This window comes from Schistocerca serialis, chromosome 10 (assembly GCF_023864345.2).
Source record: "Schistocerca serialis cubense isolate TAMUIC-IGC-003099 chromosome 10, iqSchSeri2.2, whole genome shotgun sequence".
Lineage (NCBI taxonomy): Eukaryota > Metazoa > Arthropoda > Insecta > Orthoptera > Acrididae > Schistocerca > Schistocerca serialis.
The window spans coordinates 136,069,887-136,097,269 of NC_064647.1; positions in this window are offsets into that span (position 1 = coordinate 136,069,887).

Sequence of the window (27,383 nt, forward strand, 5' to 3'; positions counted from 1 at the left end):
ATCTTTATATCATTCGATTCCGTCGCATCGAGAGCGATGTGTTTAGTTGTATGCACAAGGACGTCCTGAATCCAGTCGCTAGTGTGGTCCAGTACTCGGCAAGCTCGTATTTTCTTTGCTAGCGTTGGAACACGTGAGAAAATACTGATTAAGGAAAGGCAAGCCTACGTTTCTAGCATTTGTAGACTTACAGAAAGCTTTTGACAATGTTGATTGGAATCCTCTCTTTCAAATTCTGAAGGTGGCAGGGGTAAAATAAAGGGAGCGAAAGGCTATTTACACTTTGTACAGAAACCAGATGGCAGTTATAAGAGTAGAGGGGCATAAAAGGGAAGCAGTGGTTGGGAAGGGAGTGAGACAGGGTTGTAGCCTTTCCCCGATGTTATTCAATCTGTATATTGAGCAAGCAGTAAAGGAAACAAAAGAAAAATTCGTAGTAGGTATTAAAATTCATGGAGAAGAAGTAAAAACCTTGAGGTTCGCCAATGGCATTGTAATTCTGTCAGAGAGAGCAAAGGATCTGGAAGAGCAGCTGAACGGAATTGACAGTGTGTTGAAAGGATGATATAAAATGAACATCTACAAAAGCAAAACGAGAATAATGGAATGTAATCGAATTAAATCGGATGATACTGCGGGAATTAGATTAGGAAAAGAGACACTTAAAGTAGTAAATGAGCTTTGCTATTTGGGGAGCAAAATAACTGATGATGGTCGAAGTAGAGAGGATATAAAATGTAAACTGGCAATGGCAAGAAAAGCGTTTTTTAAAAAGAGAAATTTGTTAACTTCGAGTATAGATTTAAGTGTCAGGAAGTCGTTTCTGAAAGTATTTGTATGGAGTGTAGCCATGTATGGAAGTGAAACGTCGACGATAAATAGTTTAGACAAGATGAGAATAGATGCTTTCGAAATGTGGTGCTATAGAAGAATGCTGAAGAATAGATGGGTAGATCACATAACTAACGAGGAGGTATTGAATAGAATTGGGGAGAAGAGGAGCTTGTGGCACTACTTGACTAGAAGAAGGGATCGGTTGGTAGGACATGTTCTGAGGCATCAAGGGATCACAAATTTAGCATTAGAGGGCAGCGTGGAGGGTAAAAACCGTAGAGGGAGACCAAGAGATGAATACACTAAGCAGATTCAGAAGAATGAAGGTTGCAGTAGGTACTGGCAGATGAAGAAGCTTGCACAGGATAGAGTAGGATAGAGAGCTGCATCAAACCAGTCTCTGGACTGAAGACCACAACAACAACAAACGGCAAGGCCTAATGCCTTTCGGAAGCAGGGATGGGAAAAACCGAACGTTTAAAACTGATGCCGATATTTTGATTCTGAATAACCAGCATTTTTCGGTATTTATTTGTTCTCGGTTGTAAGATGTGTCTTATCTTTTACTAACAACAGAGTAAAATAACCGGAATACCAATTAGTTACACCAGCAGTGCTAAAATCCTTGGAACTTCCAGCATGATTGAGTAGCTGTGCGTCAGAAACTTCTGTTAAGCAGTGCGACGAGGAACCAGTCCAAAGTTGCATATTTTACTTTTTTTATTCACTCGATGACTAGTTTCGGGCAGAAACCCATTTGCAAATCATCGTAACATAGGCAAAAATGGTCAGAACAGTAACAGCGCATATAAATCTGTTCGTTGCATATTTTGACACGATTTTCATATCTTCGGAAATACCATTTTTACTTTATTAAGATGATTTGAAAATGCGTCTCGACCCGAAACTAGTCATTGAGTGAATGAAAAAAGTAAAATATGCAACTTTGGATTGGTTTTTCGTCGTACTAAAATCTTTCGTTTCTAAGCAATCCTTTTTTAAAAAGAGGAGTTATTCTTATACTTAAAATCCGCATTGGTTTGAAATATCGCGTTATAGTAGAAAATGGGGAAAGCGATCAGTGCTATTTTAATAACAATCCAGACAGAAACTAGCAAGAAACAAAACACATACATAAGAATTGGGACAGCATTCCTGTTGCAGTGTGCCGGACTTGCTCCCACCTGGTGTACACGGTAGAATTTCGCTGTCGTCGCCGGAGATCTCTTGTATTGCAGAATGGCGTCAGCCCTAGTCTGGAAATATTTTTACGAAGCGACATAACAATGAACTACAACGCTTTATTTGCTTTAAAAGATTAAAGATTTGTCTGCCATTTCTATGATATAATAAACAGATTTGAAATTATGGTAAGAGTGACAAATTAAATACTTTGAAAACGGACAAATTAACACGAAAAATACATATTTGAGGGAAGGCGAACATCTTAGCCGAGCTCGCTTGTAAACAACCTTTACAAAAAGTAAAAAAAGAACAGAGTTCTTCCATCTCAGTTTTCACTCTTTAACACTGACTATTCACGATGCCCAAATGGTGACATGATCCCCTATTACATGATTTTTGAGCAGAAGTTCAAAACATTAGAATCAATAGGGGAATACTGGCGGTTTTTGTTAGCATTCAACTACTTACACTCTTCGAAAAAAGCAGCGAATGTTGGACAACTAAATTTTCTTTTATTTGCCTAATTAATTTAATATTTTGATTCTATGTACTAGGCTCTTAACGCTGGGAGAGTCAATTTTTTTTATTCTTCGATTTCTATATTTAGTACAGGAAATAATAGGAATAAAAAACGGAAAACCGGTTATTCAGAAACTGGTTATTTTGAGCGGTTTTAATAGTCAAGTGACACTGGAATGAAAAAAAAATGAACGATATAACCGGATACAGGTTGTTTGACAGATAACTGCCATAATATCGTCCACAAAGAGCCCTTTTCAATCTAGCCCAGGCATCTTCGATAGGGTTCATGTCTGGAGAACATGCTGGCCACTCCAATCGAGCGATGACGTCATCCTGAAGGAAGTAATTCACAAGATGTGCACGATGGGGGCGCGAATTGTCGTCCACGAAGACGAGTGCCTCGCCAATATGCTGCCGATATGGTTGCACTATCGGTCGGAGGATGGCATTCACGTATCGCACAGCCGTTACGGCGCCTTCCATGACCACCAGCGGCGTACGTCGGCCGCACATAATGCCACCCCAAAACATCAGGGAACCTCCACCTTGCTGCACTCGCTGGACAGTGTGTCTAAGGCGTTCAGCCTGACCGGGTTGCCTCCAAACACATCTCCGACGATTGTCTGGTTGAAGGCATATGCGACACTCATCGGTGAAGAGAACGTGAAGCCAGTCCTGAGCGGTCCACTCGGCATGTTGCTGGGTCCATCTGTACCGCGCTGTATGGTGTCGTGGTTGCAAAGGTTGGACCTCGCCATCGATGTCTGGAATAAAGTTGCGCATCATGCAGCCTACTGCACACAGTTTCGAGTCGTAACACGACGTCCTGTGTCTGCACAAAAAGCGTTATTCGACATGGTGGCGTTGCTGTCAGGGTTCCTCCGAGCCATAATCCGTAGGAAGCGGCCATCCACTGCAGTAGTAACCATTGGGCGGCCTGAGAGAGATATGTCATCGACAGTTCCTGTCTCTCTGTGTCTCCTCCGCGTCCGAACAACATCGCTTTGGTTAACTCCGAGACGCCTTGACACTTCCCTTGTTGAGAGTCCTTCCTGGCACAAAGTAACAATGTGGACACGATCGAACAGTGGTATTGACCGTCTAGGCATGGTTGAACTACAGACAACACGAGCCGTGTACCTCCTTCCTGGTGGAACGACAGGAAATGATCGGCTGCCGGACCCCCTCCGTGTAATAGGCGCTGCTCATGCATGGTTGTTCACATCTTTCGGCGGGTTTAGTGACATCTCTGAACAGTCTGTGATATAATATCCACAGTCAACGTCTATCTTCAGGAGTTCTATGTATAATCCTTCCGGTGTTTAACCCATACTTCCATACAATCCCGTTGCACTTAAGTCTCTGAACGGCAGGAGTATCTTAACAGCTTCTGATGCGCTTGAAGGCTGCTAACGACGGTGTCATTTACATGCTGTAAAGCAGAGAGGCAGCGTGCCTTTGCTTGTAGAACGTGGTAGGCTTTTAATGAGGCTGGGTTTGTTTACGATATGCGAGGGTATCCGTCGTCAATATGCACACGTGTGGGCAGATGACTTGGTCGCTCGTTCAAGTATTGTAAAATTTGCGCTGAACCGAACTATAAATTGCCTATTTTATTTCGTCGTCGAATAAGTATGTTTTCTACTACTTCACACTAAAGTGGCTGAGCGGATTAGGATGAACTTTGGAACTGAGATTGTCTGAATACCTGAATTAACAAACAGGCTATATTTTATTCCGAGAACAATCACTGTTCGCATGGAATGGGTAACGTCACTAAACTGTCATCCATTAAAGTTAACTAATAAATTAATTTTAGCGTAGAGATTAGTTTTGAACTGTTTTGACGAATCAAGTAAGCTTGTATGTGAATCTAGGACAGCCCAAATGTTCCCGTAAAATAAAATCATCACTAAACTTCCTAACAATGTAACATATGCGTATAACAATATTTCGCACGACGCATAATGTTTTGCAAGTTCATTGGATTCTTATATTATCGGGATTATTAAACAATGATTGGCTCTCCTTATTGGATTTGAATGATTTATTATTGTTTTTTGTATATTTCGTTTGTTTCTAGGGTCTCCACAGTTCAGAAGAATTAATGTTCAGAACTTTGATTGTGGAATACCAGTTGTGAGCGACGCGTATTCTGTCAGCTTCTCTCAGTGTCTCAAACTTTGGTGTCCTTTTTTTTCCGATATCGCTCCGTTTGCTAGGCAGCAAGTAGCTCGCGCCTCCGTACCCCCCCAAGGGATAACTTTTGCCATGAAGCGTAAGACTGGATAATGAGCTTCGACGTTAACATTTCTATATAAATAACTGTTTTACAGCGGTAACACCCCGGAGCGCAACGACTAGTCCTGTAATTATGCGTATCTGTCCGTCGACGTTTCTTGAAAACGGGAATGACCAGCGCTTTCTTCTCTCTCTCTCTCTCTCTCTCTCTCTCTCTCTCTTTTGCAATCCATAGGTACCCTTCGTCTTAGCAGTGGCTTATGATTAACAACTGCCAGAAGGGGAGCAAGTTCTTTCGCATAACCTCTGCTCAAGCTGTCTTTTTCACTGTGAATCAGTTTTACTTGATTTTCTGTTCCGCGATCGCTTATTTCAGTATTTATCATTTTGGCTTTCGCCCGTGATTGAAAGGAGGAATCGTACTCCGACGTTCCTTGTTGGTACAGTTTCGGAACACCGAAATCGGAATGTCGATCCCCCCCTCTGTCACCTTCTGTTTCCGTGCCAGGATGGCTGCACTGATGATTTCGATCCCCTTTCTGATTTTACATGATCAAAACTTCTTGTGACTGTTGGTCAGATCTTCTAGCTAAAATTTACTTTTAAATTCACTCAGTGCTTCTCTCATTGCTCTCCTTACGCTAATTTTGCATTCCTTGTGTTTTCGTGTTAAGTAAGCTTTGATTTCGCTTAAATCTGATAAAAAACTCCGCTTTGTCAGCAACTTTTGTAATACAGCTGCCGAGCCAAATGGACCTGTTCCTTCCTTGACTTCGCTAGACGCTTGCCATATCAACAGTACTTCAACGGGAAAAACCATTGTAGACCTACACTTAGTTACGGTTTATTAACGCGCAAACAATTAATTATATTGTACATGAACTGTGACGCATTTGCTGAAATCTATGTTCCACTAGACTTAAATCTACGTTCCACTAGACTTCATCCGAGTTTGTACTCTTTAATAGACTTGTCGACCGATCGTTAAACCTTAATCGCTGTACGTTCTTACCTCGCCGAAGCGTTTTATATTCAGAGTGTCATTAATTTAAATGCCTCTTTACTCCCTAATTCCTCGTCACATTTACGAAGTAAAAGGTCTTTCAAAGTAGAAAGAAGACTACTTGTTTATTAGCATGGGAAGCACACCAACTCGAATTGCTAAAAATCAAAATTGTTTTTCGTAAGGGGCGATCAAAATGTTTTCGTTTGAGGCCGTTGCTGCCGCATATACGCAACGTAACGCGACTCAGGTGCGTGCATACAAAGTGTCCCATTTATCTTCACCACCCTAAATAACTGTTTGTCCAGATGCGAATTACAAAATATTTCAAGCAAATATTCTCTAACCGTTAGGCGGACATCAATCAGCATGACTAGCTTTGTTTTTTACACAGATATGAACAGTGGTATGAATTTTTTAAATGGCACCCTATATTTTTATTCGGTAATTCACTTCCTCTCCTAAAGACTTATTCAAAAATTTATCACAGTGTACCATTCACTGAAACACAACGTTATTAATTACATAACACAACACTGACTCTGAGCCTGGAACCACAAACTCGTCCACTTGCTGCAACTGTCAGAAAACAAATGAAAACCAACTAAAAACATAACACCAAATTGACTTTGACTCTCCTGTACCACTGCATATGAGTAGAACATCCAAAGGAGCTCAAAGTGGTGACCCCAGACACCGATACACTGGTGCACTCGTTGAATGAAAGAATTATTTGGTTCAAAATGGTTCAAATGGCTCTGAGCACTATGGGACTTAACTGCTGTGGTCATCAGTCCACTAGAACTTAGAACTACTTAAACCTAACTAACCTAAGGACATCACACACATCCATGCCCGAGGCAGGATTCGAACCTGCGACCGTTGTGGTCGCGCGGTTCCAGACTGTAGCACCTAAAACCGCTCGCCCACTCCGGCCGGCAAAGAATTATTTACTGCTTCCAGTGTTGCCTGCTGAAGAGAATTACAAGGAAGCACGATACGTTCCTGCATGTCCTCTGGAGTTGTTTGAACATCGCATCCCCAAAGAAAAATGTCCAGAGGATTTAAATCAGCAGACCTCGCAGGCCAAGCAACTGTTCCTCCTCGACGAATTCATCTGGCAGGATACTTTCGGTTCAGAACACGACGTGCACACAAGGCATTTTGTGCTGAACATCCATCATGTTGATACCACATAAGCATTCTGGTTCTTAGCGGCACTCCATCCAGAAGAGGAGGAAGAAATCGTCTGAGAAAGTTGGCATACGCTGTGCCGTTTACACTACCATTGATGAAATAAGGGCCAATAATTGTAGCCCACGCCAGACATTAACTCTCCATTGACGCTGATGTTCCACCCGTCTGAGCGACTGTGGGTCGTCGCTTGACCAATAATGCATGTTCCTTGTATTTACCTGCCCTTTGTTTGAGAAGGAGCAGTCAACGGTAAACAGAACACTGGAGAAGAAGTTCGGGTTGGCGAGGATTTACTACTGTGCCCACGGGCATAACTGTACACGATTCTGGAAGTCATTCCCATTCAATTCTTGATGTAGGTGTACATGGTAAGTATGGAACCGGTGACGTGCAAGAATACGATGTACACTGGTTTTAGGAATGCCAGTCTCGTGTTCAAGCTGTCGTGTGCTCACATGTGGATTCATATCAACGGAAGCGAGAAAAGCAACTTCGACAGCTTCGTCTGCGCGAGTGCTACGACGAATGCGTTATCGTGGGTTGAATTTCCCGTTTCCTGAAGCGTCGCAACAAGACGAAAAAACATCCGTCGGGAAGGTGGGTTCTTGTCAGGATATCACCTACAAAACTACTGTACTGAATGTACGTGTACATAAGAAATCAGTATTGCAATTACTGTTCTGCTAACTTACATTCCCCATAGATGAGTAGCATTTCTACCTTCTCTTCGTTGGTGTACATTCTACTCGCACAACTCTTCAACTGACGCTGGTTGACGGAATGACGGGCGTGCATTCTACTTATGTTTACATTTGTTCTCTGTCAGCGTCAGCACGTGGATGTGTTCCATTTCCTTGAGTACCTGCACTAAGCGCTGGGAGCGTCAACGTCGGTGATGTGTTATGTAATTAATAACGTTGCGTTTCAGTGAATGGTAAACTGTGATACATTTTTAAATGGGCCTTTAGGAGAGGAAATGAATTACCGAATAAAAAATACAGGGTGCCATTTAAAAAAGTCATACCGATGCTCATATCTTTGTAAAAAACAAAGTTACAACCAAGGTTACTAAATAATAACGTTGGGCAGTAAGCGCTCTGCTCTGCCATTGGCTGGCCTAGTGACGTCAGCGTGGAAGCAAGCGCTCACAAGCAGACGACACGGCATGCGCGTTTACGTCAAGTTTTTGGCGGAAGATTTTGTTTATACCAGAATTGAGATGTCTAAACAGCTTTTCTGCTGCTAAACTATCACAGTTAAAACTGATGAGTTATATTGTTTCTCAGCTTATGCCTCACACATCGGTAAAATATCAGATCACAACCACACTGACACACACTTGAAATTCGAAACCTCGGCTCAAATAAATCAGAAACTATTCATTTAATCGCATTGGAATGAATTTACTTAAGAGCTCGAAGTTGCACACACTTGTTTGTAAGAACAGCATTCCTTCTTCCTAAAGCCGCTATAGTATTCATGAAAGTAACTTTATCCGTGTCTGGAAAAAAACTGTCATCTGTACATGTGCTCTTATTATGATGTTTCTTATTTGGTGACAGCTTTTCCAGAGTTTCCAGAGATCTCTTATGTAGTTCTCGTTTCTTATACCGTTTGGTTCTGTCTTCTGTTGCGGGTGACACATTGACAGTCGCACTACTGCACGGCAAATTGCACGAAGGAACTGCATCTGGCTTGAGTATTCTTTTTCGGGGCAAATTAAGCAATTCAGACTGTAAATCCCTTAAGTAATCTGTTTCTGCGAAATGCCGAGAACATATTCGTGCATGCGCAACATTTACACTGTCTTTCCTACAACATTTCGACAACCATAGTTTTTGTAATGTTTCATTACGCGGGAAACTGTATCACATCACGTCAGTTCCCTTTGTGCTCCGGTTGTAGGAAAAACAGCCCGTAAAAGCAGAGCCTGGCATTGTAAAAATTAATTTTCTCACTCACTTGTAGATTCTCCAATAAGAATTTCACAGGACGAACCATAAACTATAGAGCTGGCGAACACAATGTTGATCCCGCTGTCCACTATCGCTAACTATTTCAGTTCCGAATCAAATATCAATTACAGCAAAAACCGTTAACACTCCCGAATTCCGAATGTTTCTGCTGTTGACTGAGTACCTCAGAAGAAAGAACTCAATCAAAATACTCCTCCAAACACAAGACAACACAAGAAAAACAATCACACACAATTCGAGCTGTGTACTGTTTGGCACAGCTGCTTCCACCGTGACGTCATGCGCACAACTGAGAAAACACGTTGCTTTCTGCGCATAGCTTTCTGCGCCCCCTGGTTACAACGAAGGCAATCATGCTGCCTGATGTCCCCCTGACGGCTAAAGAACATTTGCTTGAAACATTTTGCAATTTGCATCTGGACAAACAGTTATTTAGGGTCGTCAAGATAAATGTGACACCCTGTATAAGCACCGGCATGTAGGCAAGGCATTAGTGTGGAATTCGTGTCATATCGACGTGGGTGCGGTAAATGAGCAAATCGTGAACTATGGCGACGTTCCTACCAAAAGCGTCCATACAGTGTGTGGTGTCACCACCAGACACCACACTTGCTAGGTGGTAGCTTAAATCGGCCGCGGTCCATTTAGTATATGTCGGACCCGCGTGTCGCCACTGTGTGATCGCAGACCTAGCGCCACCACAAGGCAGGTCTCGAGATACGGAATAGCACTCGCCCCAGTTGTACGACGTCTTTGCTAGCGACTACACTGACGAAGCCTTTCTCTCATTTGCCGAGAGACAGTTAGAATAGCCTTCAGCTAAGTCCATGGCTACGACCTAGCAAGGCGCCATTAGCCTTACATAGTTTGATAGTTATCGTATGAAATGTCTCATCAAGAACGTTGTAAACCAATGACGGATTAAAAGTTAAGTATTCCCAAAGCAACGTACTTTTCTTTATAGCAATTCATTGAGCGTCCTGTTTCAGACTTCAAGATATTCTGCGTGAGCTTATAGCGTGCCTATCGGCCCCCTCAAAATAACACTGTGTCGGCACTTCTGTCGACACATCACAGTGCTTTTATTCTTTTCTTGGCTGCCGAAGGACAAACGTCTGTAGACACCCACTGGAGACTGAAGAATGTGTGGGGGGCAGTTTGTCTACCCAAAACCACCATTGCGAAAAGAGGCCTAACTCCTTCATGATAACGCACGTCCCCACATAGCAAAATTTCATAACACAGATGTTTCGCCAACTCGAGTGGGAGACAATCACGCACGCGCCTATTGTCCAGATCTCTCCCCATGCGATTATCACTACTTCGAAGGATCGATCATTCCTGTCGGATGAAGATGTGCAGCAGGCATTTAAAGACTGCTTCACACAGCAGGATATGGTGTTTTACAAAACGGATGTCTTCAGCATAGTGCGTCGGTGGGAAGATGGCCTCAGAGCTCACGAAGATTTTTACCTTACTGGCATACCGATTCTGGACGGTACGCTCTTCGAACGGCAACTTTTTCATCGCCCCTTATAAATAAGTATACATTTCCGTCACAGGACAAATCCAGACCATTTTGCTGTAAAACTCTGCATTTTTGTCCGATTTATAAGTGAAGGCTAACGAGTTTCGGACTGAGACATATTTCGCTCAAGAAACAACACCATGTGACAGGCTGTTATGTCTAGCCTATTCCCAGGTCATAAACGACGGATTACAGTGGCCGAGTAACTTTTGCTGCTGCCAGTCACGGATCTCTCGTATTTATTTTCTGCACGATGCGTTTCGGGAAACAATTCGCAGTGTCAGGCGTGTTTCTTGTGCATCACGGCACTTTGCGATGTGTGAGCTGATGCGGTGTTATGTCTTCTTGTCCCCGTACGTTCCTGTTTTAATGTGTACTGCGGACTACGAACTCTGTGTACATGCTGTATACAGGGCTATTACAAATGATTGAAGCGATTTCATAAATTCACTGTAGCTCCATTCATTGACATATGGTCACGACGCACTACAGATACGTAGAAAAACTCATAAAGTTTTGTTCGGCTGGAGCCGCACTTCAGGTTTCTGCCGCCAGAGCGCTCGAGAGCGCAGTGAGACAAAATGGCGACAGGAGCCGAGCGTATGTCGTGCTTGAAATGCACTCACATCAGTCAGTCATAACAATGCAACGACACTTCAGGACGAAGTTCAACAAAGATCCACCAACTGCTAACTCCATTCGGCGATGGTATGCGCAGTTTAAAGCTTCTGGATGCCTCTGTAAGGGGAAATCAACGGGTCGGCCTGCCGTGAGCGAAGAAACGGTTGAACGCATGCGGGCAAGTTTCACGCGTAGCCCGCGGAAGTCGACGAATAAAGCAAGCAGGGAGCTAAACGAACCACAGCCGACGGTTTGGAAAATCTTACGGAAAAGGCTAAAGCAGAAGCCTTAGCGTTTACAATTGCTACAAGCCCTGACACCCGGTGACAAAGTCAAAACACTTTGAATTTTCGGCGCGTTTGCAACAGCTCATGGAAGAGGATGCGTTCAGTGGGAAAGTTGTTTTCAGTGATGAAGCAACATTTTTTCTTAATGGTGAAGTGAACAGACACAATGTGCGAATCTGGGCGGTAGAGAATCCTCACGCATTCGTGAAGCAAATTCGCAATTCACCAAAAGTTAACGTGTTTTGTGCAATCTCACAGTTTAAAGTTTACGGCCCCTTTTTCTTCTGCGAAAAAAACCTTACAGGACACGTGTATCTGGACATGCTGGAAAATTGGCTCATGCCACAACTGGAGACCGACAGCGCCGACTTCATCTTTCAACAGGATGGTGCTCCACTGCACTTCCATCATGACGTTCGGCATTTCTTAAACAGGAGATTGGAAAACCGATGGATCGGTCGTGGTGGAGATCATGATCAGCAATTCATGTCATGGCCTCCACGCTCTCCCGACTTAACCCCATGCGATTTCTTTCTGTGGGGTTATGTGAAAGATTCAGTATTTAAACCTCCTCTACCAAGAAACGTGCCAGAACTGCGAGCTCACATCAACGATGGTTTGGAACTCATTGATGGGGACATGCTGCGCCGAGTGTGGGAGGAACTTGATTATCGGCTTGATGTCTGCCGAATCACTAAATGGGCACGTATCGAACATTTGTGAATGCCTAAAAAAACTTTTTGAGTTTTTGTATGTGTGTGCAAAGCATTGTGAAAATATCTCAAATAATTAAGTTATTGTAGAGCTGTGAAATCGCTTCAATCATTTGTAATAACCCTGTATAATATGTGTGAGTTTCTGCGTAAGAGGACAACAAGACATCCCAAAGACAAAAGAGTAACGCAGCAGCTCACAATGCTGCTCCGTTACACCTTTGTCTATATACCTGTTACACCAGTGCTACAGTTACGCTGGTGTACAAAACATCAGGTCGTAAAGTTTGTGACATGTTTGTAGGAAGACTGTGAGAGGAAAAACAACCAACACCCTGATGTCTCTACATATTAAGGTACCACATATGAAAGTATCTACATTTATATCTGTTACGCCCGTATCAAGTTGCAAGGCATCACAGATATGGCCAACAACGTTCGTGTCTGGGGAGTGTGGTGGCCAACGGAAGAGTTTACACTCACATGAGTGCTTCTGGAGTGACTCTGTAGCAATTGTGGACGTGTGGGGTGTGGCATCGTCCCGCTGGAATTGCCCAAGTCCTTTGCAATGCACAATGGACATGAATGGATGCAGGTAACCAAACAGGATGCTTTCGTACGCGTCACCGTTAGAGTCGTATCTAGACGCCTCAGGGGTCCCGTATCACTCCAATTGCACACGCCTCACACCTTTACAAGGCCTCCACAAGATTGAACATTCCCCTGCTGACATCCAGGGTCCATGGATTCATGAAGTTGTCTCCGTACCCGTAAACGTCCATCCGCTAGATACAATTTGAAACGACACTCGTCCGACCAGGCAACATGTTTCCATTCATCAACAGTCCAACGTCGGTGTTGAAGGGCCCAGTTGAGGCATAAAGCTTTATGTCGTGCAGTCATCAAGGATATATTAAGGACCATATCGATGATGTTTCGTTGAATGGTCCGCACGTTGGCACTTGTTGACCGCTCAACATTGAAATGTGCAGTAATTTGCGGAAGGGTTGCACTTCTGTCACGTTGGGCGATTCTCTTCAGTCGTCGGTGGTCCCGTTCTTGCAGCATCTTTTTCCCGCCGCAGTGATATCAGAGATTTGATGTTGTAGCAGATTCCTGATATTCACGGTACACTCGTGAAATGGTCGTAAGGAGAAAATCTCCACTTCATCGCTACCTCGGAGATGCTATGTCCCATCACTCGTGCGCCTACTGTAACACCACTTTCAAACTCACTCAGATCTTGATAATCTGCCATTGTAGCAGCAGTAACCGATGTAGCAACTGCGTCTTATATAGGCGGTGCCAACAGCAGAGCTGTATTCTGCCTGTTTACATATCTCTGTATTTCAGTACGCATGTCTATACCAGTTTCTTTGGCGCTTGGTATAAATGCAGATACCTTTGCATGTGGTACTTTTTTAGTATGTACACACATTAATGTGCTCGTTGTTTTTCCAAGGTGTCGAACAGTCTTCCTACAAACCTGTAACAAACTCTGCGATCTGATGTTTTCTATACCGTCGTAACTGTAGTACTGAGTGAACTACACCTGTATTATAGACTAATCGTTTTGCGGCCATGCGTCCGTTCTTCTATATCTGACCTGTTGGCCTGGGGAAAATAAACATCAATGGCTTGCTCCTGCCACACGTACTTGGAGGTATTGACGATGAGGTCCCACGCTCCTTGACAGAGCGTAGGGGAAGACGCGGGAGATATACACTTCCGTACTAGGCAAGGTCCTAGCGCAGGTGGTTTGTCATTGCTTTCCTCCGACCGTAATGGGGAAGAATGATGATGATGATAAAGACGACACAGCAACACTCAGTCATCTCGAGGCAGGTGAAAATCCCTGACCCCGCCGGGAATCGAACCCGAGACCCCGCGCTCGGAAAGCGAGGACGCTACCGCGAGACCACGATCTTCGGACTGGAGGTATTAACCACCTAAAAAACATACGACTTGTGACAGCTACAATTATTAGCCTGCAAATGACGTAAATACTGATGTAATGTTGCTCATTACATCGTCTTCAATCACCAACAGAAATATCAGGGCTTATGGCCACACACCTTCGATATACACTCCTGGAAATTAAAATAAGAACACCGTGAATTCATTGTCCCAGGAAGGGGAAACTTTATTGACACATTCCTGGGGTCAGATACATCACATGATCACACTGACAGAACCACAGGCACATAGACACAGGCAACAGAGCATGCACAATGTCGGCACTAGTACAGTGTATATCCACCTTTCGCAGCAATGCAGGCTGCTATTCTCCCATGGAGACGATCGTAGAGATGCTGGATGTAGTCCTGTGGAACGGCTTGCCATGCCATTTCCACCTGGCGCCTCAGTTGGACCAGCGTTCGTGCTGGACGTGCAGACCGCGTGAGACGACGCTTCATCCAGTCCCAAACATGCTCAATGGGGGACAGATCCGGAGATCTTGTTGGCCAGGGTAGTTGACTTACACCTTCTAGAGCACGTTGGGTGGCACGGGGACGTGCATTGTCCTGTTGGAACAGCAAGTTCCCTTGCCGGTCTAGGAATGGTAGAACGATGGGTTCGATGACGGTTTGGATGTACCGTGCACTATTCAGTGTCCCCTCGACGATCACCAGTGGTGTACGGCCAGTGTAGGAGATCGCTCCCCACACCATGATGCCGGGTGTTGGCCCTGTGTGCCTCGGTCGTATGCAGTCCTGATTGTGGCGCTCACCTGCATGGCGCCAAACACGCATACGACCATCATTGGCACCAAGGCAGAAGCGACTCTCATCGCTGAAGACGACACGTCTCCATTCGTCCCTCCATTCACGCCTGTCGCGACACCACTGGAGGCAGGCTGCACGATGTTGGGGCGTGAGCGGAAGACGGCCTAACGGTGTGCGGGACCGTAGCCCAGCTTCATGGAGACGGTTGCGAATGGTCCTCGCCGATACCCCAGGAGCAACAGTGTCCCTAATTTGCTGGGAAGTGGCGGTGCGGTCCCCTACGGCACTGCGTAGGATCCTACGGTCCTGGCGTGCATCCGTGCGTCGCTGCGGTCCGGTCCCAGGTCGACGGGCACGTGCACCTTCCGCCGACCACTGGCGACAACATCGATGTACTGTGGAGACCTCACGCCCCACGTGTTGAGCAATTCGGCGGTACGTCCACCCGGCCTCCCGCATGCCCACTATACGCCCTCGCTCAAAGTCCGTCAACTGCACATACGGTTCACGTCCACGCTGTCGCGGCATGCTACCAGTGTTAAAGACTGCGATGGAGCTCCGTATGCCACGGCAAACTGGCTGACACTGACGGCGGCGGTGCACAAATGCTGCGCAGCTAGCGCCATTCGACGGCCAACACCGCGGTTCCTGGTGTGTCTGCTGTGCCGTGCGTGTGATCATTGCTTGTACAGCCCTCTCGCAGTGTCCGGAGCAAGTATGGTGGGTCTGACACACCGGTGTCAATGTGTTCTTTTTTCCATTTCCAGGAGTGTATGTTCCTTCTAACAGACGTCAAGCTCATTTTCTCTGAATTTTCGGTATGTACTCGTATTTGTAATTTCTGTTTTGCAATGTGTAGATGAAATTGGCCAGAACAACCTATGTTCATTAAATGTTTCATGCGACGCCCGGTGTTAACGGAAAGAGTCGGTTTGTCTCCCGTTGTAAGGAAAACCATTTTTAGAGCGGAATGATGTGCTCCCATTGGATTGGGCTATCACAAAATTAGGCAGCACTGCCCTCTTCCTCGCTGAGTTCTATCCCCATGCAGCAGCGTCGCTCAGTAGTTGCTGGAGTGCTGGTTATCCTTCCTGTGTTACAGTCGCAGTGAAAACCGATATAATGAATACTGCACTAGACTAATTTTGGGATTGAGCTATCCTGTGGGAACATAATATTCCGCTCTAAAAATGGTTTTCTTTGTAACGGGAAACGGTTTAAATGGCTCTGAGCACTATGGGACTTAACATCTGAGGTCATCAGTCGCCTAGAACTTAGAACTACTTGAACCTAACTAACCTAAGGACATCACACACATCCATGCCCGAGGCGGGATTCGAACCTGCGACCGTAGCAGTCGCGCGGTTCCAGACTGAAGTGCCTAGAACCGCTCGGCGACAGCGGCCGGCGTTTGTAATGGGAAATAAACCAACACTTTCCATCGACACTTAGCAAAACGAGTAGTATTTATTTGAACTGACATACTGCAAAAACGAAATTTCAAATATTTGCCGAAACGCCGGCGAAATTGCTCCTGTCGACCCTTACAAGGGCACAATAACATGGCACTACACTGGTTTCTCTAAAGTCATGATCCGTTTCCATGAAAACGCCAATTGTTTTCTCTTGCCTCATCAAATATTGGTACCTGAGAGTGTGTGCGTCTCTAAAGTCTATCCATCTCCATGAAAACGCTAATTTGTTCTTCTTTTCTCTGCAGGTACTGGTACCTTCGTGGAAGATGTTTTGCACAGAAGAACGGGTTGCCATTGTTAGTGCAAGGGTGCGTGTATTGTCATATGAAGCCAGGCCGGAATTTACTCGTAAATTCCGCAGACCAGCCACACCATGGGTACACATTCGTCTGCTTGTGAACAAATTTAAGGGTACCGCCAGTGTGTCTGTGTGATGAGGCACGTCATGGACGACCACGCATATCGGCAGAAACAGTGAAGCAGGTTCAAATTGCCAATGATAGGAGACCGAAGGCGTCATCTCGACGCCTCAGTAGGGATCTGAACGTCCCTCGGAACACAGTGTGGAAAATCCCACGTTCTTCAGGTTTGACACCATCCTGAGGACGAGAATTTCGCCTGTCGTCGGGCAATGTGTTATGACCTCCTGGAATCTGTAGAGAACGAGAGTGTAGTGAACATTTTACTCTCCGATGAAACTACATTCCACGCTCGTGGGAACGTGCACAGACGCAACAGCCGATTTTGGGAAGAACCACATGAGGTAACAGAGTGGGAATATGATACTCCGAAAGTCAGTGTTGGTTGGGTATGACAAAAACAAAACTGTATGGCCCATTTTCTTTGCCGAAAGGTCAATAACAGGTAACAGCAGCCTCGACGTGTTACAACTGTTCCTTGAAGCGCAGCTTCAGGATGACGGCATATGGGATACAGTTGTGTTTCAGCAATATGGTGCGCCGCCACTATTTGCATACATCGTGCGTTGTTAACTGAAGAGAACCTTTTCAGGGAGATGGACAGGCAGAGGGTCACCTCGGGTGTGGGCTTCTCATTCACCTGACCTTACTCCTTTAGACTTTTCTGCATGGGGGTACATCAAGTCCAACATGTACATCAGCAAAGCGAGTGATCTGCCTCATCTGCGTCACCGTTTCAGAGAAGCAGCAGGCCACACTACGGTTGAAATGTTGAGCCGTACATTTCGTTCCAATACTGAAAAATGGAGTATATATATCTAGGCACTCTGCTGCTCCTTATCTGTATAAATGATTCAGGAGACACTCTGAGCGACCGTCTTAAGTTGTTTGCTGATGACGCTGTCATTTATCGTCTAGTAAAGTCATCAGAAATAATTGCAAAACGATTTAAAGAAGATACATGTGTGGTCAATCTCAAAGAAAGCAGGTGTTGACAGATGTGAAAATTACCGAACTATCAGTTTAATAAGTCACAGCTGCAAAATACTAACGCGAATCCTTTACAGACGAATGGAAAAACTGGTAGAAGCCGACCCCGGGGAAGATCAGTTTGGATTCCGTAGAAATGTTGGAACACGTGAGGCAATACTGACCTTACGACTTATCTTAGAAGAAAGATAAAGAAAAGGCAAACCTACGTTTCTAGCATTTGTAGACTTAGAGAAAGCTTTTGACAATGTTAACTGGAATACTCTCTTTCAAATTCTGAAGGTGGCAGGGGTAAAATACAGGGAGCGAAAGCCTATTTACAATTTGTACAGAAACCAGATGGCAGTTATAAGAGTCGAGGGGCATGAAAGGGAAGCAGTGGTTGGGAAAGGAGTGAGACAGGGTTGTAGCCTCTTCCCGATGTTATTCAATCTGTATATTGAGCAAGCAGTAAAGGAAACAAAAGAAAAAATCGGAGTAGGTATTAAAATTCATGGAGAAGAAGTAGAAACTTTGAGGTTCGCCGATGACATTGTAATTTTGTCAGAGACAGCAAAGGACTTGGAAGAGCAGTTGAACGGAATGGACAGTGTCTTGAAAGGAGGATATAAGATGAACATCAACAAAAGGAAAACGAGGATAATGGAATGTAGTCGAATTAAGTCGGGTGATCCTGAGGGAATTAGATTAGGAAATGAGACACTTAAAGTAGTAAAGGAGTTTTGCTATTCAGGGAGTACAATAACCGATGATGGTCGAAGTAGAGAGGATATAAAATGTAGACTGGCAATGGCAAGGAAAGCGTTTCTCAAGAGGAGAAATTTGTTAACATCGAGTATAGATTTAAGTGTCAGGAAGTCGTTTCTGAAAGTGTTTGTATGGAGTGTAGCCATGTATGGAAGTGAAACATGGACGATAACTAGTTTGGACAAGAAGAGAATAGAAGCTTTCGAAATGTGGTGCTACAGAAGAATGCTGAAGATTAGATGGGTAGATCACGTAACTAATGAGGAGGTATTGAATAGGATTGGGGAGAAGAGAAGTTTGTGGCACAACTTGACTAGAAGAAGGGATCGGTTGGTAGGACATGTTTTGAGGCATGAAGGGATCACAAATTTAGCATTGGAGGGCAGCGTGGAGGGTAAAAATCGTAGAGGGAGACCAAGAGATGAATACACTAAGCAGATTCAGAAGGATGTAGGTTGCAGTAGGTACTGGGAGATGAAGAAGCTTGCACAGGATAGAGTAGCATGGAGAGCTGCATCAAACCAGTCTCAGGACTGAAGACCACAACAACAACAACACATGTGTGGTGCGAAAATTGTCAATTAACCCTAAATAATAAAAGTGTGAGGTCATCCACACGAGTGCTAAAAGCAATCCGTTAGCATCCGGTTACATAATAAATCAGTCAAATATAAAGACGGTAAATTCATCTAAAATCCTAGGAATTACAATTACGAACAACTTAAACTGGAAAGAATAGATACAAAATGTCGTGGCGATAGGAAACCAAAGACTGCGTTTTACTAGCAGAACACTTACAAAATGTAACAGATCTACTACGCAAAGGTTGTCCGTCCTCTTTTGGTGTAATGATACACTGGCTGGGATCCATTCAGATAGGATTAACAGGGAATATTGAGAAACTTAAAAGAAGAGCAGCATGTTTTGTACTATCGATAAATACGGGAGATAGTGTCACTAATATGATGCAACATTAAAACAAAGCCGTTTTTCGTCGCGACAGAATCTTCTCACGAAATTTCTATCACCAACTTTCTACTCCGAATTCGAAAATATTCTATTGACGCCGGCCTACACGGGGAAACGATCATCCAAATACAACAAGCCAAATCAGAGCTCGCACGGAAAGATATCGGTGTCCGTTTCTTCCGAGCGGTGTTCGGGATAGGAATAACAAAAAAAATGGTTCAAATGGCTCTGAGCACTACGGGACTTAACATCTATGGTCATCAGTCCCCTTAGGAATAACAGAGAACTGTTGTAAAAGTGGTTCGACGAACTCTCTGTCTGGCACTTAAGTGTGATTTGCAGAGTATCCCTGTACACTATGTGATCAAAAGTATGCGAACACCTGGCTGAAAATGACTTACGAGTTCGTGGCGCCCCCCATCGGTAATTCTGGAATTCAATACGGTGTTGGCCTACTCTTAGCCTTGATGACAGCTTCCATTCTCGCAGGCATACGTTCAATCAGCTGCTGGAAGGTTTCTTGGGGAATGGCAGCCCATTCTTCATGGAGTGCTGCACTGAGGAGAGGTATCGATGTCGGTCGGCAATGCCTGCCATGAAGTCGGCGTTCGAAACATCCCATAGGTGTTCTATAGGATTCAGGTTAGGACTCTGTGCATGCCAGTCCATTACAGGGATCTCACTGTTGTGTAACCACTCCGCCAAAGGCCGTGTATTACGAACAGGTGCTCGATCGTGTTGAAAGTTGCAGTCGCCATCCCCGAATTGCTCTTCAACAGTGCGAAGCAAGAAGGTGCTTGCAACATCAATGTAGGCCTGTGTTGTGATGGTGCCACGCACACACTGCAGATGACATACAACAGGCATTCGCCATACACGCACCCTGCCATCGGATCGCCACATTGTATACCGTGATTCGTCACTCCACGCAAAGTTTTTCCACTGTTCAATCGTCCAATGTTTACGCTCCTTAGACCAAGCGAGGCGTCGTTTGGCATTTACCGGCATGATGTGTGGCTTATGAGCAGCCGCTCGACCATGAAATCCAAATTTGCTCATCTCCCGCCTAACTGTTATAGTACTTCCAGTGGATCCTGAGGCAGTTTGGAGTTCCTGTCTGATGATCTGGACAGATGTCTGCCTATTACACATCAAGACCCTCTTCAACTGCCGGCGGTCTCTATCAGTCAACAGACGAGGTCGACCTGTACGCTTTTGTGCTGTACGTGTCCCTTCACGTTTCCACTTCACTATCACATCGGAAGCAATCGACGTAGGGATGTTTAGCAGTGTGGAACTCTCGCGTACAGACATGACTCAAATGGCACCCAATCACCTGACCACGTCCGAAGTCCGTGAGTTCCGAGGAGCGCCCCATTCTGCTCTCTCACGATGTCGAATGACTGCTGATGTCGCTCATATGGAGTACCTGGCAGCAGGTGACAGCAGAATGCACCTAATATGAAAAACGTATGTTTTTTGGGGTGTTCAGATAGTTTTGATCACATAGTGTAGATCCAAGTGTAATGAGTTTGATAGGTTTGTGTCGTGCCTTCGCCGTAGCTGGTGGCCGTCTTGTGTAGGCATGCTCTGATCCACGAAATTGTGTTTGGGGTGCAGCTGGAGTTTGTTACATCGTTTTTGTTACTGCGAGCGGCTTGCCTTCGGTGTTTTGACTGAATGCTCTGTTATGATTTGCTGATGTTCGTGTATACTGAAAAGAGGCGCTACTGCGTGTGCAGCGACCAGGACTGGAATTATGTGGAAGCTCCTGGGCAGTATACAGTAACTACTGCCTTTGCGTGGTGAGCCATTTGCACCATCTACGGGATCAGAAGGTACTCAGTTTTATTTGAGTCTGATGCCACGCGTTAGCACAGAGTGCGGCGCACGTTAATTGTTCCAGGATTGCCACGCGGCATTGCTGTTATTCTGTTTGTCTGGCTCGAGACCACTAACAAACCATGGATCGTTCATTCTCTCTGTCTCTCTGTGCTCACTGCTGCATGTGTCCTACTGTGTCGTTTCACACTCCTGTGGTGAAACGTGAATACAGATTTTACGCATGTGTGCTGATCGTGCAAGACTGTTTTTAAGATTCTTGTTCAGACTTTTATTTCTGGGGCACACGCGCGACGAAAGTGAAGGATTGTGCCGTTAGCAGCAGTGCCCGTGGAAGTATTATACGCCTTACGTAGTCTTGTGGAATATAGCAGCAAATGTATTTGCAGTTTGTCACATCCAGCGTGGGCAAAGAACTGGTTATAACGCGTGATCGGCGCGGCCTTATGATACTCTTTGCCAGCGATATAATCAAATTACTAGTACCAGTATAAGAAAATTTTTGTGCCTAATAGGGCTGCCCACTAATTCCAAGTAAAGTGTCGTGCACCATTCTTCCTTAGTCTAGTATACTGGTTAGTTATCTAGTGACAGTCGTATCTATGGATATCTAGCGCTGTTTTGCTTTAGAATAAAGCTATCTTCAGACGTGCTAAGCTACCGTAAGTTCCGCTGAGTGAGCAACAACTATAGTGACCGTCACGAAAACGGGCAGCTCAAGGTCATCTCGCCGCCTTAATAGCAAAGGCAGTTAATCATAGTTGTGAACGTTAATAACAATCCCGAAAAAATTATTAGACATGTGTAATTTTTGTGCAGAATATGATGCAGTACTTTCTAGAAGGAGATTCCTGCCAGCTACTAAAAAAAAAAATAAGTAAATAAAACTAACTAAGAAGCCCTGGAATATTTACATGTAGTGTGCAAAAACGGGTTACAGATATCATACGAGAAAACGCAATATATGGAAACAAAGGACAACAATACACAAATCATGCACACAAAATACGGACTGGTTAACAGAGTGTAAAAATTCAAGAACCTCGGAGAGTACATACAAACAGGAGGATTAAACAAGGCATCCAATACTGGACGAACAGAAAAACTTCAGAAAGCGTACAAACTTACGAGGGGTTACATGGGCGCTCTACAACAAGAGAAGCATCTCAGGACAGGCGAAACTCAGGCACTACAATACAGTTGTACTGCCAGAAACCCACTATGCATCAGAAACGACCACAATCAGGGCATCAGGCATCACAGAGACAGGAAAGATAGAACGCAAAAACATTCGAAAAATTTTTGGAGCAGTACATAGAGATGGTGTATGCATGAAGTGGCCAACCAAAGAACTGTACAAACATACTGACAGACTCACAGATATAATCAGAAAACGTCGGTTAACATTCTGTGGGCACATACGCAGAATGAACAATACCAGAGGATTTTTTATATGTTCAACAGCTAAGTCAAAAAAAACCAACTGCTTTCATGAAATAGAAGACCTAAAAAAATCAGGAGCGTCTAAAGAAATGATAGATGAATGAGACAAATTCAGAAACAAAATTATGAACAAGCAAAAGAAAGGAAGAGACCGGGGAAAATATGGACAGAATAAAGGAAACACGAACGTAGTCAACGAATGAAGAGGTTTTGGGAAGAGGAGAAGAAGAAGAAGAAAACAATAAAAGGGGAAAATTGAATAATCACGTAATATTCAAATTCAATCACTGTCTTAACACTTTGCCGTCCGCACGTCTCATACAAATTTATTCGCTTGGCGCCAGAAGCGCTAATTCGGATTACTTGGCTTGTCGCCGGCCGCTTGTCACCTTTCCGTTGGCGAAAAGCTTCAAACACATTGACTTTTGCGCCCTTCTGTTTTTCCGGAAATCCTCTATTTTGCCTTATCGTTCCACAAACTCGAATTTTCTTTTCAAGTAACTTCTCTGCAAGTTCTACACTGTTTTAATACTCGTAATTATCCATGTAGAGGTGATGCCACTTTCCATAAGAAGGTGTCGATAGTTCCATCACTGTTTTTGCTAAAGGTTGTCCAGCGCCGGAATATATCTTGAATGAGGAAATGTATCCCGTACTCGAATCACACAGCATCCGAATGAGTATGCCACATTTCGTAATTTTCGACAGATTGTAAACTTTAAAATTTAACTGTTCACGCCACGGTATCATTCCTTCATCAACTGAGATGTTTTGACTTAGATTAAACGTTTCTTTAAGCTTCTTGGAAAAATAATCAATTGCGAATTGCACTTTGAAGAGACGGTCGGCATTAAACGGTTTAATGTTGTTGTCGGAAAAATGTAAAAATGATACTATTTACCTGAATCGGTTGCGGGACATCGTTTTGCGAGATATCGGTGTGTCTATCAACGGATTCGTTGACCAGTAATCATTGGTCCTTGCTTTTTTTACAATTCCCATAAGGATAGCAAGCCCAAACCATTTTCTAAGTTCGGCTCCCGTAACGTCGACAAATTTGGCTTTTTTTTTTTTTAATCCAGTTTCCTTCTATTGCAATTTTAACTGTAATACTTGTTAGTTTCGTTGCTAATACAGTCAAATAGATCGTTCCCAATATATAATTCTACGATACCCACGACGCTCTGTGTGTCTTTGAGAAATATGTCTGGACCCGGAGATCCTTCAAATTTATTATTGGTCCTCAGTAAATCATAGTCTGTCTTCTTCGTCTGATTCAGCCGAATCAGTTCGCAACCGTAGCGCTCGCCGAATTCTTCTTGGACGTATTTCACTATCTTCCGACGATTGTGCTTCACTGTAATTTTTTTGATATCCAATGTCTTCTTCCCAATCGGCCAAGTCGTCCGGAACGTCAGACAAGACGTCCGTGCATTCATCGTATTGTCTCTTTCGTTTGCCACGACGAAGATGCACAAGTACTCATAAAAACAAAGAACTGGTTGACGTGTGTAACTTATTGTTTCCTAAACAAAACACCAACAGAATGAAGAGGATACTAAAGTGCTGTCACCGGCCACTGCGCGATACAGAGCTCACAACACCAGTGCGGTGTCGCCGGCCGTTGACCGCTATTTCGCGCACGACACCACTGTGGTGTCGCCGGACGGCTTAGTGTTAAAGGAAAAATGTATAGTAATAATAATAATAATAACATTACAAGAAATATTGAAGAAAAATTATTTTTTCCTCAACCTGTTGATAAAACAGAACCAATGACATATTTGGACTGGAAACAAATATATGAATTTGCTCAAAGTCTGTAGATGCATGTAACACATACTTTGTGGCGAAAACGTAAAAGAACTCCGAGATAAAAGAATAAATCAAATATCATAATAACTGTGAAACTGTTCCGCCTGTGTATCGAAAAAGTATTTGCTGACGAATTTGCGTTCTGTTGTACTTTGTGGAAACTTCCAGCGAGAAAGTTGTTACTAAAACCATAAAATTAAGTTTGATAACGTCTGAGACATCATTACTGCATCGTGTCAGCTATGAACACATTTCATTTGCGAAAAGACTGAGTGGGCGAATAGCACCGTGTCGCCCCGACGACATCTGTTCCGACGGTTCGCCTTGCAGCTCTCACTGGCCCTTCGTCACTGCATCCATCACCCACATCGCCGATATACAGCACATTATAGAAAAGTAACTGTAAGTACCTTCTGGCTACTAAATCTGTTGAAGTCGAGCAAAATGCATTTGCGCATAGGGTTTGTGAAAGCCAAGTTTTATCGAAATATACTACAAGGGTATTGTCCTCAGCAAGCAATAAGTACATTGTAAACAAAACGTCGTTCTTGCAACGTCTGCATTCTATTAAAAATTTTGGTCCACCATTACACTTTCTGAGTAGGAAGCTAAGTGAGCGGCGAGGACAAAGAACAGAGGTCTCACACTGAGATTAATTAATTTTTTAACCGAGATCACCCGGCATTTTTCCACCCTTCAGTTACTTTCTTCGGTTGTAGTATCGAAGTACAGTACTATGCACTAACGTTTTGTCAAAATCGTCAAATTCCGCAGATTTTCGTTTTCATTTATATACCTTTCTTGCAGAATCAAAACACACGCTCTCATGTAAACAATCTGCCGATGAAACTTCCTGGCAGATCGAAACTGTGTGCCGGACCGAGACTCGAACTCGGGACCTTTGCCTTTCGCAGGCAAGTGCTCTACCAACTGAGCTACCCAAGCACGACTCACGCCCCGTCCGCACAGCTTTACTTCTGCCAGTACCTCGTCTCCTATCTTCCAAACTTTACAGAAGCTCTCCTGCGAACCTTGCAGAACTAGCACTCCTGAAAGAAAGGTTATTGCGGAGACATGGCTTAGCCATAGCCACACTCCGCTGCAGAGTGAAAACCTCATTCTGGAAACATCACCCAGGCTGTGCCTAAGCCATGTCTCCGCAATATCCTTTCTTCCAGGAGTGCTAGTTCTGCAAGGTTCACAGGAGAGCTTATGTAAAGTTTGGAAGGTAGGAGACGAGGTACTGGCAGAAGTGAAGCTGTGAGGACGGGGCGTTAGTCGTGCTTGGGTAGCTCAGTTGGTAGAGCACTTGTCTGCGAAAGGTACAGGTCTCGAGTTCGAGTCTCGGTCCGGCACACAGTTTTAATCTGCCAGGAAGTTTCATATCAGTGCACACTCCGCTGCAGAGTCAAAATCTCATTCTGGAATCTTCCGATGTTGTTGCATTGTTAACAAGGAATACAATCGATTCCACAGAACCAGAACCATTCATTTTATGAACTTGCGTAAAATTTGTATGATTGCTGGTTTATTCACTGTTAGCTAGATCAGTAAAAAACTTCAGTGCACTCGATACGACAATTTTAGATTGTTTCCGAACGTCTTTCCGCCCTTTATATAGGCCCTTGCTCCTGCATTTCGCTTAAGTCAATGTGCCATTCCAGAGAAGACTGAAACCACATGTGAACACAACGATATCCTACGGAAAAAAATAGAACATTCAGCCGGCATTGACCTTCCTGGCAACAGAGCTGTGAGGCGGGCGGATCACAGCGCTTACTGCGTGCGCACTGCAGGCAGTGGGCGTCACCTTGAAGTGTCTAATTTCGTGACAGCCACTCTACCCTGGACTGCTGGTGCTTTGGCATGTGGTGAGCATAGCGCGTAGAGCCGTACCATTAAGGTGGTGTGTGTGCCACTGATAGTTCCGTGTTGCGTGTTGTGTCCTGTGGGGACTGCTGACACGAATTCAATAGCTTTTAGATGTGATGTAAATTGCCTTTTTCGATCATTTTCGCTGACGAGAATAAACGAAATAAATTTGGAATTTACTTGCTTCTGATAATTTCAAGGTGGAAATCCGTCACAGAAAAGTCAACTATTGACATTATCCACACATAATTTGAGTTTTTACTGTCACATGACTGAAATCTAGCCTTTCGAGTTAAAGACAAAACGTTGATTTTATTACTAACTGCCGCTTACACAATTTGTTGAGAGTGAGCACCGGAGACGTCGTCGAGAGGCTGCATCCGTAAAACCACGTGACCAACAGCCGGTCGCAGCACTTTCGGTGGAATCTGATCAATGTTTTCCTGTGTACTGGCATTCACATCAGGTAGAGACCAAACGTGTCCTGCTAAACGCGTCCTTACGTCCCCAGAGCCAAAAGTTACATGGATCCAGATCAGTTGGTCTTTCAGGCCATGCATCTGAGAAGCCTCTGGAGATAACACGTTTGTGGAGGGTTGCGTTCAAAAGGTTTTTCGCTCCAAAGAATATTGTCTGGCCAAATGTTATCAACTTCTATCCGTGCCAGAAACCGAAGAGCAAATGCAGAATGTTGCTGTGAATCAACAGTGCACAGTTTGAATCTTGTACAGATAGCAGTGAAAAATAGACCACGAAACTTCCCATGCCGTTGACAATGGAATGGATTCCAGTGATACTGCACGATCGTTAGCACTACCAGGCCACCTGATGCATTGTTACAGCGACACCGGGATAGGACGCCTTCCTCTTCCAGGAGACACACCGAGCTCACTCGTCATTTCGAATTTCATTGTCATCTTCTTTACACCATTTAATGACATCAGACTGTACTCTGTCAGTTCATCACTGTGATTGATG